Source organism: Equus przewalskii, chromosome 30 (genome assembly GCF_037783145.1).
Source record: "Equus przewalskii isolate Varuska chromosome 30, EquPr2, whole genome shotgun sequence".
NCBI lineage: Eukaryota > Metazoa > Chordata > Mammalia > Perissodactyla > Equidae > Equus > Equus przewalskii.
In genome coordinates, this window is record NC_091860.1 from 7770992 (window position 1) to 7783737 (window position 12746).

The 12746-nt window shown below is 41.3% G+C and overlaps 1 long non-coding RNA gene across 2 annotated transcripts in view; it reads left to right on the forward strand.

Annotated features, from left to right (window-relative positions):
• LOC103548247 (uncharacterized) overlaps positions 1 to 10913 on the forward strand; it is a 37895-nt gene extending 26982 nt beyond the window's left edge. For both annotated transcript variants that reach the window (XR_011535137.1, XR_011535138.1), the window contains exons 6-8: positions 2427 to 2586; positions 5356 to 5443; positions 9784 to 10913. This is a non-coding gene — a long non-coding RNA (uncharacterized lncRNA). The remainder of the gene's footprint in view (positions 1 to 2426; positions 2587 to 5355; positions 5444 to 9783) is intronic.
• Positions 10914 to 12746: the final 1833 nt, after the last annotated feature.

Genomic DNA, 12746 nt, shown 5'->3' on the forward strand with positions numbered 1-12746 from the left:
ATTTTAGTTTGATGTAGTCCCACTTGTTTATTTTGCTTTTGTTGCCTTTGCTTTTGGTGTCAGAGCCAAAAAATCATCACCAAAACCAACGTCCAGAAGCTTACTGCGTATGTAAGTTTTACTGCCCAGGAGTTTTATGGTTTCAGGTCTTCATTCAAGTCTTTCATCCATTTTGAGTTCATTTTTGGATATGATATGAGTTCATTTTGGATATGACATTCTGTTGCATGTGGCTGTCCAGTTTTCCCAACACCATTTTTGGAAAAGACTGTCCTTTCCCTGTTGTATATTCTTGGCTCCTTTGTCATAAATTAATTGACTGTATATGTGTGGTTTTATTTCTTGGCTCTCCATTCTGTTCCTTTGATCTATGTGTCTGTTTTTGGGTTTTGGGGTTTTTTTGAGGAAGATCAGCCCTGAACTAACATCTGCCACCAAACCTCCTCCTTTTGCTGAGGAAGATTGGCCCTGAGCTAACATCCATGCCCATCATCCTCCACTTTACCTGTGGGACGCCTGCCACAGCGTGGCTTGGTAAGCGGCACGCAGGTCCGTGCCCGGGATCCTAAATGAAGCCCAGCACGCAAACTTAACTGCTACGCCGCCGGGCCGGCCCCATGTGTCTGCTTTTATGCCACAAATATTAATTGTAATAAGCGACAGAGACATATAATAAAACATTATTCAGCCTTGAAAAAGTGTGATATAGAGCTATGTTCAATGTAGGGAAAGATATCCGCAATCCACAATATTCAGGGTAGTCGTAGTGAGGAAAACAGATTATAAAAAAATAGTAAGAGCCCATTTTATTAAAAAAAAGAAACTACACACAATGCACATGATGCACAGTCACTGTATGTGTGTATATGTATATGTATATATGTAATACACACACACACACACACACACGTATAAATATAGTCATGTGCCGCATAACAATGTTTCGGTCAATGAAGGACCTCATATATGATGGTGGTCACATGAGATTAGTACCATATAACCTGATGTGTAACAGATTATATCATCTAGGTTTGTGTAAGTACATTCTATGATGTTTACACAAGACGAAATTGCCTAACAACATATTTTTCAGAACGTATCCCCAGTAAATATATCCATTGGTATGCATACATGTATATAGAAGGAGAAAGAAGAATATCCCCAAAATGTTGCGTTGTGGAGTTATGAATGATTTTTATTTTCTTTTAAGTTTTTATATTTTCTGTTCCTTAAAAAATGTGTATTGTATTTAATTTCAAAAAGAAGTTACTTAAAAGACTTTTTTCAATTTTGGAAAAAATCTTGAAGCATTTAGTAGATAAGATCAGCTTTCTGGAGAACTGGCCCAGTCTCCGGGGGCCAGATTGCTGAGATGATTCCAGAGCAGAGATTCCCAGTGAGTGACTAGAGAGTAGTCTCAATAAGCACAAGCCTCATCTTAACCAGTTGTATTAGTAGTAAATAAGTGGGAAATTGGCTAAAGTGTAAAATGATTCAATTGCATTTTACTTTATCTAAAAAAAGTGCATATTCATAAAATGGAAATTGTTTTTACAGTCTTCGCAGGGGATACCCAAAAGTAAATGTTTAGTGGAGTTTATTGGATATTTTCTGTATTAGTCAAGCTAGGTTAACTGCTATAACAAACAACCTTGAAATCTCCGTGACTAAACACAGCAGAGATTTATTTTCCTCTCACGTTGGGAGTCCATTGACAGCGAGGGGTGTGTCCCCACCTAGTCAGTCATAAAGCCAGGCTTCCCAACAGCACTTCCACCGCAAGACCTCTGCATCCTGCCAGAGGATGACATGGGAAGAGAGAGCCAGTGTGGGAGTGGGAGGTTTAGGGGCCGGGCCTGGAAGTGGCCCACATCATTTTTGTTTCTATCCCATTAACCAGAACCAGTCACGTGGCTCCACCTAGATGCAAGGCCTGTGGGAAAAGCAGCCTTCCTGCGTGTCGAGGAGGAAAACTAACTGGTTTAGGGAACCTGTGGTGCTGTTTCTGCCAACTGTTCAGGGAAGAAATTTCCTGAATCTGGCAGATTCCCTCTTTTAGTTACTCTTACATGGTTCGAGGGTAGATCTTCAGCTTCACGATATCCTCTATAAACTATCGCTCAAGAAAATCTTTCTCTCATTGCTCTAAACAACTTTCTAAAAAATAATTTAGTGTCCTACGTATCTTGATACCCAAAAGGAATCAGATGATGCTAGGATTTCTATCTCTAGAAAGGAATTGGTTACTTCTTTCTCATGCCCCTACTGTTTAAATAAATTTTCTTTCTGGTTTATGTATCTGTAAATTTTGAGATTGAGTTCACTCTCAAAATAGAGTTTCTGGACCTGGAAGGCTGTAGGTGGGGCCTGAAACATGGTGGCCACATGAAGATTCTGCTCTCACGGGTCTCTGTCTGCCTCCTTAGTGTCATCTAATTCAAACCACAAAGTGGAGCATCCAAGTGCAGCGGGCTGGAGCACATCCAGAAGGCAAAGGAGTAAATCCAGATAATTAAGGCGGGATCAAAACTAAAACCAGGAACCTGAGATCTGGAAGCCAGGAAAAAGAGGCTTTTTAGTATCCAGGTAAAGCAAAAATGGGGCAACATATTTAGGCAGCTACCTTTTAAGGCAGGGGCGTCTCACATGCTAGGACTTACTCTGAGAATGTGGAAGAGACTGACTTTGCAAAGGAAGATGAACTGGATCCACCCAACTAGGGGAAGTGGTGAGGAGGGTGGGAGGCCAACAGCTGGGGATGGAGGCAGAGAAGGGGGAACTGCCACTTCCTCTGATTCTAGGAGCTTTCCAGTTCACACCAAAGTAAATCTATGTCTGTCTCCTGTGAATGCTAATTTCTGCTCTACTGTCATCTAGGCAGATGTCATAAGTATTTAGTTAGCCAGAGGAATTAACAAACTTCCTGAGAATTAGCTCTTCTGTTCACCAAATTTACTCATACGAAATCCTTCAGGCTCCAGTATTTAACTTCCATCAGCCCCAGAGCTGAGCCTAGTGGAGAAGAGAGAGCCTAAAACAGGACCTTTTTTATTCATTGAGTTTTGATTCAAGATCCCTTTAAAATTTAGGATATATGACTTTCTCTTAAGGCACATACTTTCGAGCTTGAAATGGTTAATTGGGAATGAGTACAACTGATAGTGCTATACCCAGGAGAGGCTATGAATCCACATTTCTGCCTCAGGAAACCCACGTTCAGCACTTTCGCTGAAGACAGTGCCTCTAACACTGAGTTCTTAGCCCACAGGCAGAACTGACTAAACAATTTTCGAAACCCAATGCAAAATAAAAATATAGTGCCCCTTATTTAAAAACGGTTAAGACACTCAAGATGCCGACAACAGAGTACTAAACAAGCATGAAGCTTCTCTAAGTATGCGACTGTGAGCGACTACATAGGTCATAAGCCCGGTAAGCCAATCCTGCCCACAGGTTATCTTCAAATTTTACAGGTTCAAACTAAATGCAATGTTCCTTCCTTGGACATAGTTTTTCCTCTTGTGCTTATCATCTTTAACGGTGCCACTTTCTACCTAGGCAAAAAGCTTGGGATCATCTCAGATTCCTCTCTCTCTCTCTCACCCCACCATCCAATTAGTGACTATTTCTATTAATTTTACCTGAAGAACTTTCTTTTTCAGTAAATCTTCTCATCCTCATCCCTATCCCATTTCAAACTCTCATTCTCTCTCACTCACATCTAACTGCCTGAATCTATCCTCCAGAATGAGCTCTCTAAATTGCTAATCTGACCACATCATTGCCCTACTCAAAAAGCTTCAAAACCTCCTTAGAACCTGCAAAATAAAACCCAAATGACTTAGCGTGGCACATGTCATTCTCTGTAAGCTGGCCCCTCTCTCCTGCCTAAGCATTGCCTGCCTCATATTTGATGCTCCAATAATGCTAAACTACTTATGGTTCCCACACACTCTGTGCTGGGTCATGCCACTGTGCCCTCTTATGCTGTTCCTTCCATCAGAAATACTCTTTCCCGGCTTCCTTATATTACCTCCTGTGGTAAGCCGAATATGGCCCCCAGAGTATCTAAGTGCTAAGACTTTGCAGATGTGATTAAGTTATGGATCTTGAGATGGGCAAATTATCCTTGATTATCTGGGTGGTCACTAAATGCAATCACATAAAAGGGAAGTAGAGGATTTTACAACACAGAGAAAAGGTGATGTGAAGATGTAGCAGAGAGAGAGATTTGAAGATGCTCTGACGCTGTCCCTGGAGAGGGAGGAAGGGGCCACGAGGCAGGGAATGCAGCTCTAGGAGCTGGCAAAGGCAAGGATGGATTCTCCCCTAGCGCAGCCTTCCGACACCTTGGTTTTGGTCAGTAAAAGCTGTTTCAGATTTCTGACCTTCAGAACTGTAAGAGAATAAATGTGTATCACTTTAGGTGCTGTTATTTGTTACACAACCATAGGAGAACTGATACACCTCCCTCCAAAGGCCCCCTCGCCCCCCACCCCCCCGCTGTGAGTGTCCTTCCTCTGTGCACCGATCGCAGCTACGGCGTACTTCTATTCCATTGTACTGATTGTACATCTCTAATGTCCCCATTAGGTCATATGCTTCTGGAAGGCAGGGACCATGTATTGTTTCTCTTTATATCTCTGGCACCTAGCCCAGTGCCTGGGACATAACAGGCACCTCATAAATATTTATTGAGTTGAACCTCCCCAAAGGGTGAAAAGTAGAGCAAGGAGAGTGTTGAGGGAGCAAAAATCTACTTTCAGTTCGAGAAGTTACTCTTCCCATGATCACAATTTACATTGCTCCAGGATGGGCAGAACCCAACAGAATGGAGCAGGTTGTGCAGAAAACAGAGCAGTCAGATTCTAAACAACCAGAGGACAGGCCCCCTCCAATACAAAGAGAGAACTGTTCCAGAGTAAGATGACTATTTAAACACATTTTGGTAGAGCATTTTATAGAGAGCAGTGTCCTTGGGACAGCGTTGGAATAGCACTGATAAAGTCCACGTCAACTGCAATTTTTGAGAAATCGCATAGGCAGTAACATCCCCACACAGAGTCACTAAGGAACATTCAGAGAAGCATCAGCCAAACTTAGAAAAAAGCAGGCAAAGGATTTTGGTCTAGAGGAAAAACTCTGCTCTTAGCCATACTGTCTAAGGGTTTCCAGTGGCTCCCTAGTGAGACAGAACTGGAAACTTATATCCCAGTCCCACTGCCTGCTAGATACAGGTAGATATGTAAATTTCTGCTTGTTTCTTGTATAGTAAAAATTATGCTTGTTACTACATGATTTAATGTAAGAATCACTTATGATCAACCTATCTTTTGTTACCTTTGTAAATCCTAGAGCTAATGAACACCGTGAGATATTAGTATTGAAATTTATCTAGCCTGGATGGACCCTCACTGCTGCCATCGGTAATCTGGTGACCACGGTGAGTAAATACAGTACGCAACTCCCCTTCCAGAATGGTGCTTTAACAAGGCTAATCTCTGCCTGGGTGGGCTTCATATTGCCAACATGCAACTCAGAAGAGCTACATAATTCTCAGGTGTGATATGACCCAAAGTATAATTCACTGTTTACAAGGCAAATGTGGAAATGATGGGAAAATTCTCAACCTCGTAAAGTTGCCAGACTAACTAAGAAAACTCTAGTCTTACAAAAGTTAAAGAAAAGGGCAACACTAATAAACGAAGCTCGGATCACCACGCCACAGCAATAAACAGCACAGCAAACGCGGTATGTCTAAGAACTGGTGTTGGTCCTTTCTCTTCCCGGGGGGGCTGTCTCTTAACATGGCACGCCTCTCTCGCCATCCACCACTTCTCTAGTTAAAACCAAATCAAAGTTACCTTCTCGAGGAAGTGGACTCCCATTAAGTGGGTTAAGGCCGTAAAAATCCATTGCAGAAACAGGACTGACAACAATGCCCATTGCTGCACAGATTTAAAAAACAATTATTCAGATAGAAGTGGAAAACCAGGAAGAGAATTGTGCTAATTTTAATTAAGAGTCCTTGTTCCCAAATAAGGAGCCCTTACTTCAGCCTTGGTGAGCTCGCTAAGGTGCCCAATATGCTGCAGACACTCAGCAAGAATTAAATTACCATCTCAAGACATCGAAGGGAAAATGCATTTTTAGACACAAGAGAACACAGCTGTGTTTGGGGTCTGTTGACTGTCTCGAGTTATTTTGAAAGTGTTTTGTTTTGGTAACACATTTGGCAACTTCTCTTCCCCTTCATTTTTATACCCATGTGTATTGAAGGGAGAATTTAATCCATATGTTCCGGATTCAATTATACTTGGCTCATCCTAGTGTTACTTTGTAAAAGCGATTTGAATGCCAAGAATCTTGCAAATTTCCTAACAAACTCTGAGGCTTTCGGTTTTTTCCAAGAACTAGGAAATTTACTTTTGTTCATCCAAAATTCTGAGTATTTTTTTGTTAAGAAACACATGGGTTTTCACTTATCACTGTATTAGTATTTAGTTATAACTTAGGATGATGAGTGGCAAAATGATGACTTGAGTAAAACTGCACTAAATGTTGCTTATTTGGTATTTCTGTTATATAACTGTCCAAAAAGACATTGACCTCGAAATTAAATCATTGCAGGAATTATTAATTAAACTCTTGAAAGTTCTCTTCTTGGTCCAATTCAATTAAAAATATTGCGCACAGGGGGCCATCCCAGTGGCATAGTGGTTAAGTTCACGTGCTCCACCTCGGCGGCCTGGAATTCGCAGGTATGGATCCTGGGCACGGATCTACACACCACTCATGAAGCCATGCTGTCATGGCATCCCACATACAAAATAGAGGAAGATTGGCACAGATGTTAGCTCAGCGACAATCTTCCTCAGCAAAAAGAGGAGGATTGGCAACAGATGCTAGCTCAGGACCAATCCTTCTCACACATACACACACACAAAATATATATAGAGAGAGAGAGAGAGCGCATCAAGAAAGTGCAGATCACTCTGCTCTCATAGCAGATGGTTTCTGGAATGTCTGCCCCATTCCCAAATTAAGTGCCCCTACCAGCCTACCCCTTACAATTCACAAGGAGGCCTTTTGGCATCGTGCATGATTATGGGACTGGGTGGGCACTTAACTCAGAGGGGGCCTGCCAGAGTCTCTCCTGTTGACAATTTGAATTGAGAGAATGAGACAGAGGGAGAGAAAGAGAGAGAGAGGCAGAGAGAGAGGCAGAGAAAGGAGAGGGAGAAGCAGGAGGAGGAAAAAAGGAGAAGAGAGAGATTGGTTTAGTCTATTTGTGTGACTTGTACCTGTACCATATAAACTGAGGAGCTGAGAGTGGCATTTTCTGCCATAGGATCTGTGGCACAGAGTACGCTAGCAAGGCAGCACACAAAGACAGAATGAACTAGAAAATCAATGTATATATTTAATGTGTTATTTTCCTCTGCAATCTGTTACAATCAATGCATTCTAGGATCTGAGAAATACAGTATGCTTTATTATACCCTGATGGAATCAACAGAGAGATACTACTTTTCTCTTAAGGAAATGAGGAGAAAGGATGGTCCATATTAATTGTTTTCAATGTGTAAAATAGAATTTGAATAAGGAAATGTTGAGAATATCTTTAAGGATTATTTCCATTTAATTAAGGAGACAAGATATATTACAAAAATTAGAATCCATGCAATTGAGAGAATGACACTCATTTCTAGAAGCCAAAATTATAGAAGTATAAGCAAGCTCAGTTAAGACTACGAAATCTAGTTTCTGCAAAATTAGTTTGTTATTCAAGGGACAAAAAGTTATATTTTTAAAATTTCTATTGCTAGAAAGATCATGAGGAACAAGAGGATGGAGCTCTAGAGAAAAGAAACCTGGCAAGTTAAACTGCTGCAGTTTAATGTTTCTCATGAATTCACCATCATTATAATCTTTATCACCAGGATCATATAGTATTTGTTAAGCCGTCTCGTAAGCAAGCCAATGTATACGTTTAAAAATTTGATATGCTAACAATATGACATATAAAATGGCATATTCACACCTAAATATAAATATAAGTAAATAAAGAAACCATGAATGAAATATATTGTACATATTTTGTCTCTGTCTTTGTCCTGGAGAATGCAGGTGGATTCATTAATAGAAATGGAAGCCCTGGCAGATGAGGATGGAAGTCAGAGAGCCACACTTGAAAGTTCAGATGATCAGTCCCTGATAAATATCACCCCAGAGTCCTAAAAGAATTCACTGGTGTGTTGCCAAACATGTAATAATAAGCTCTGAAAACTCAGAGAGGTTTGAAAAGTACTTAATGGAGGCAAATACTCTAAGTTTTTTTTCAAGAGGAGAAAGATTCCAGAAATTTAAAACCAATGAGCTTACCCTCAAATCCTGGAAAAATTATGGAACAGGTTGTTAAAGAGTCCATCTGTGAAACTAAGTAGAGGGAGGAGTATGCTACAGCCACTACGGAAAGCAATTCAGATGTTCCTCAAAAAATTGAAAATAGAACTACCATACGAGCCAGCCAAGGGAAACAAAAACACTAGCTTGAAAAGATACGTGCACCCTCGTGTTCATTGCAGCATTATTTACAATAGCCAAGACATGGAAGTAACCTATGTGTCCACCGATAGATAAAGAAAATGTGGCATATATATACAATGGAATATGATTCAGCCATAAAAAAGAATGAAATCTGGCCATGCGCAACAACGTGGATAGACCTTGAGAGCATTATGCTAAACGAAATAAGTCAGACAGAGAAAGACAAATACTGTATGATCTCACTTACATGTGGACTCACAAAACAAAACAAAACAAAAACCTAACTCATAAATACAAAGAACAGATTGATGGTTGCCAGAGGCAGGGCATGGGGGTTTGGCAGCAGATGTTAGCTCAGGGCTAATCTTCCTCAAAAAAAAAAAAAAAAAAAAAAAGCATGAGGGAAATCTTCAGATACTTAAAGGCCTCACATGGAAGAGGGATTGAATTTATTTTGTAGAAATCCAGAAGGCCGACAGAGGACACAGCCTAGAAGTGTTGTAAAAGCCAGCATTTATTGAGAGTTTACTGTAAGCCAGACACCATGCTAATTATATTTATCATCTCATTAAATGCTTCAAAAACTGATAAAGTATCTGCTATTATTACCCTCATTTTACAGATGAGAAAAATGAGGACTGGGGAAGTTAAATGGCTTACCCAAGGTCAAAGTAGTGAACGGCAGAGCCATAGTTTGAACACAGAGGGACTGAGCCCAAAGTCCATCTCCTGTGTGGAGGGAATTGTGAGAAAATGAACTTGCAATCACAGAAGTATTGAAACAGGCTGCCCAGCGGCGCTGTAACCCAGAAACTATTTCTGTCCTTCAGAGGGACACCAATGTACATTGTCTCCAAACATATTTTTCCAACTCTGAGAATTATGAATTTGAAAGTCTGTAAGAACATGTTCCAAGAAGTTACCAGTATTTAACAATGATTCTTGGGATTATAGGTGACTTTTACGTTTTATTTAGACTTTTCTGTACTTGGTAAATTGTTTTTACAGTGAGCATAAATTACTGTTATAGTTAGAAAGAAACACTTAAGCTGTTTCCTACTGAGGAAAGGAAAAGGATCTACAAATGTGTGTACAAAAATGTGAACAAATGATTTCTATATGGTTCAAAGGGTATAAAACAGGATTTACATTCCTTCAGAAATTAGAAAACTTTTCAGAATGTGATTTTTTTCTGAAAACTCTTAATGATCTTATATAATTTTCCCTTTACAGTGAGTAAAAAAAAAGTCATCGTATTGAAGAATCAAGACTCAAGGGGTGCATAAGAAAAAGTTTATTCTCCATTCCTGTCTCCCCTCCCCCCCCCCACACCTGCTCACACTCATTCTGTGGAGTTATTTGTGGGTCCTTCAGAGTCCTCCCCATCTCACTGGGCATCTCTCAACAGCCGTTCTCTTAGATTCAAGCAAAAACAGTTCCAACCTCCTTCTGCTGAGTTCTCCTGGCCCCTCCAGGCCGCAGGATTGTCCCCGAGGATTTAAGACAGCCCCGGGCGCAGCTCTCTCCTCTGTGGCCCACATCAGGCCCGTAGGAAACGCTCCCCTCTCATCCGCCACTAGAGGGCGCGCGGTCACTTCCCAAACAAACATGTCCCCGCCGCCGTGGGAAGTTTCAGCCACGCAGTTTCCTGCAGAACGTTTTTGAAGCACACATCAGAGGCCGTCTGCAAGAAGCAATTATCAAGCTCCCATCTGGTGGAGGGACGGTTCACAGCACATCAGTCATACTCTATTGAGAAATCTTGTCTGATCTCCGATCGCAAATATTTTGTACAGGGTGAGATCTGGGTTAAGGGTAACAAAACTAGTTTTAAACATCTGCGTTGTAAGTTCTGGCTGGGTGGCCTAGCACCTCACTTTGGGAAGTGGAAGCCGTTAACACATCGTCTAGGGGGCTCTGCGTAAACAAAGACTGCACATGAACTGTTACGTGAGGACTCACATACCTAGGATCTTACCAGTGTTTGTCGTTATACTTGAGGAAAGAGGGAAAGGAAGGAGGGGAGGGTGAGACGGAGAACAGAAAGGACATTTCGTTTTCCTAAGCATTTGTTATGTTCCTGCTGCTGTGCCAAGCCCTTTGAAATATGCATATTTGGGGTGTTATTATCCTAGAGTTTACAAGTGGGTTTACAACAGAAGCTCATGGAGGTGAAGGAACTTGCCTGAGGTTACACAGCTCGGAGGTGTGGGGGTCCTGGGTCTAGCTGACTCCATACGCCATGTTTGTTCATAATTACACTTTTGTTCATGACTATGCATGATCATTACTGATACACGTGGTAAACCAGTGACCTATATTTTTTACATAAATAAAAGACCAGAATATTTGGAAATTTAAAAGGTGGGCCTCCTTTTAAAAAGAAAAGCTGGATGGACTGTTGATCACTTCTGTCCTGTTGCCGGAAGCCTGTAGTTAGGCTGTTCTTATCATGCGGTGTTCCTCAAAAATCCTCTGCCCCAGAATCACCCAGAACTTGTCACAAATGCAGCTCCCTGAACTGACTCTTGTGTTAGTTTGCTGTTGCTGCTGTAACAAGTTACCACAAACCTAGTGACTTAAAACAACAAAGTTACAATTAGAAGCCTAAAGCAGGGGTGCACGATTTCTGGACAGTCTAGGGAGAATCTGTTTCCTCGCCTTTGCCAACTGCTAGAGGCCACCAGCATTCTTTGGTTCGTGGCCACATCATTCCGTCCTCTGCTTCTGCCATCACAGCTCCTGCTCCGACTCTGAAACGCCTGCCTCCCTCTTTCACTTACGAAGACCCTTGCGAGTATATTGGGCCCACCCCCATAATGCAGGAAAATCTCAACTCAAGATCCTTAACTTAATGACATCTACAAAGTCCCTTCTGACATGTAAGGGAACATATTCCGAGGTTTGGGGGATTAGCACGTGGACATCTTGGGAGGCCATTATTCTGCCTACTATGATGCCCTAGGTTCCTATTCGGAAGTTTGATGTGGGACCCAGGAATCTTTGTATCTGACAAGCCCCCGGCCGTTCCTGCACTCAGGTTTGAGAACCATTACCGTAAATGCATACATACCCTGTTTGTAAAGGCAAGCATCCTAGGAGATCTGATATCTTCGCCAACAACCTATTTTAAATCTAAATTTGTTCTGTCAAAATTAACATTTCCAAGATTTTAAAGTATGGCTTTTGCCCTAATTCAATATTCTAATGTCAAATTATTTGACAGTATTTTAAAATTTCTTCTTATTTTGTTTTCAATCCACTAAGCAGTCTACCTTCCTTCTTAAGTAGGCTTCCAGTATTTATCTTATTTTCTCCTTACCAATATTTTTATCATAAGCTGTAAGCATTGAATGCAGGATTCCGTACTAAGATTTTGCAATAGACCTTAATTATTTACAATATTGTGGTTAAGAGTATCAATTTTATAACCAACTAGTCTTGGTTCAAATTCCAGATCTGCCATTTCCAAGCTGTATAACTTGGATAAATATGTAACCTCTCTGTGTCTAGATTTTCTCACCTGCAAAGTGAGGGTGATAATAGTCCTTGTCTCTTAAGATTGTTGTGGGGATTAAACGAGTTAATATATGCAAAGTACTTAGACTAGCACCTACCACATGGTCCATACTCAATAAATGTTAGCTATTATTCTTGAATAATAATATGGTTCACCATATTGCATCTCTTTGTATATTAGTGCTGTGCTTTTAAGGGTTAGTGTACACCCCCACATTTTTGTCTTCATTGGTAGTCAAGGAGAGAGAATATGTAGCACATGTAGCCTGTGATTTGGGGGGACTACCTTGCTTTCTCTGTGGGACCTTGTTTGCCTGACTTGGGCCTCAGTGGGAATGACTTAAGTGGTCTTAAAGACTTGGGAGAGAAGGGTGTGGTCAGTCGGGAAGGACTCTCTTGCTGAAGGGAGGAAGGGGAGGGGGTGAGACATTGGTCTCTCTCAGTTGCAGGTCAGAGATCAGAGTCATTACACCCTGTCAGTGGGAGGGCAAGAGGGACTCTCAACAAGGTTCTCGTATCTATCAGGGTCCTAGCAGGAAGAGATGGAGCATTCAAACTGGGATAATTTTAGGACTATTTAACAAAGGGATGAAGGTGGAGAGGAGTAGGGTGTCCTGGGACCAGTAACAGCAGGAGTGCTGTTGTCCTTCAGCCTGAAGGGGCATGGGGAGGGAGCA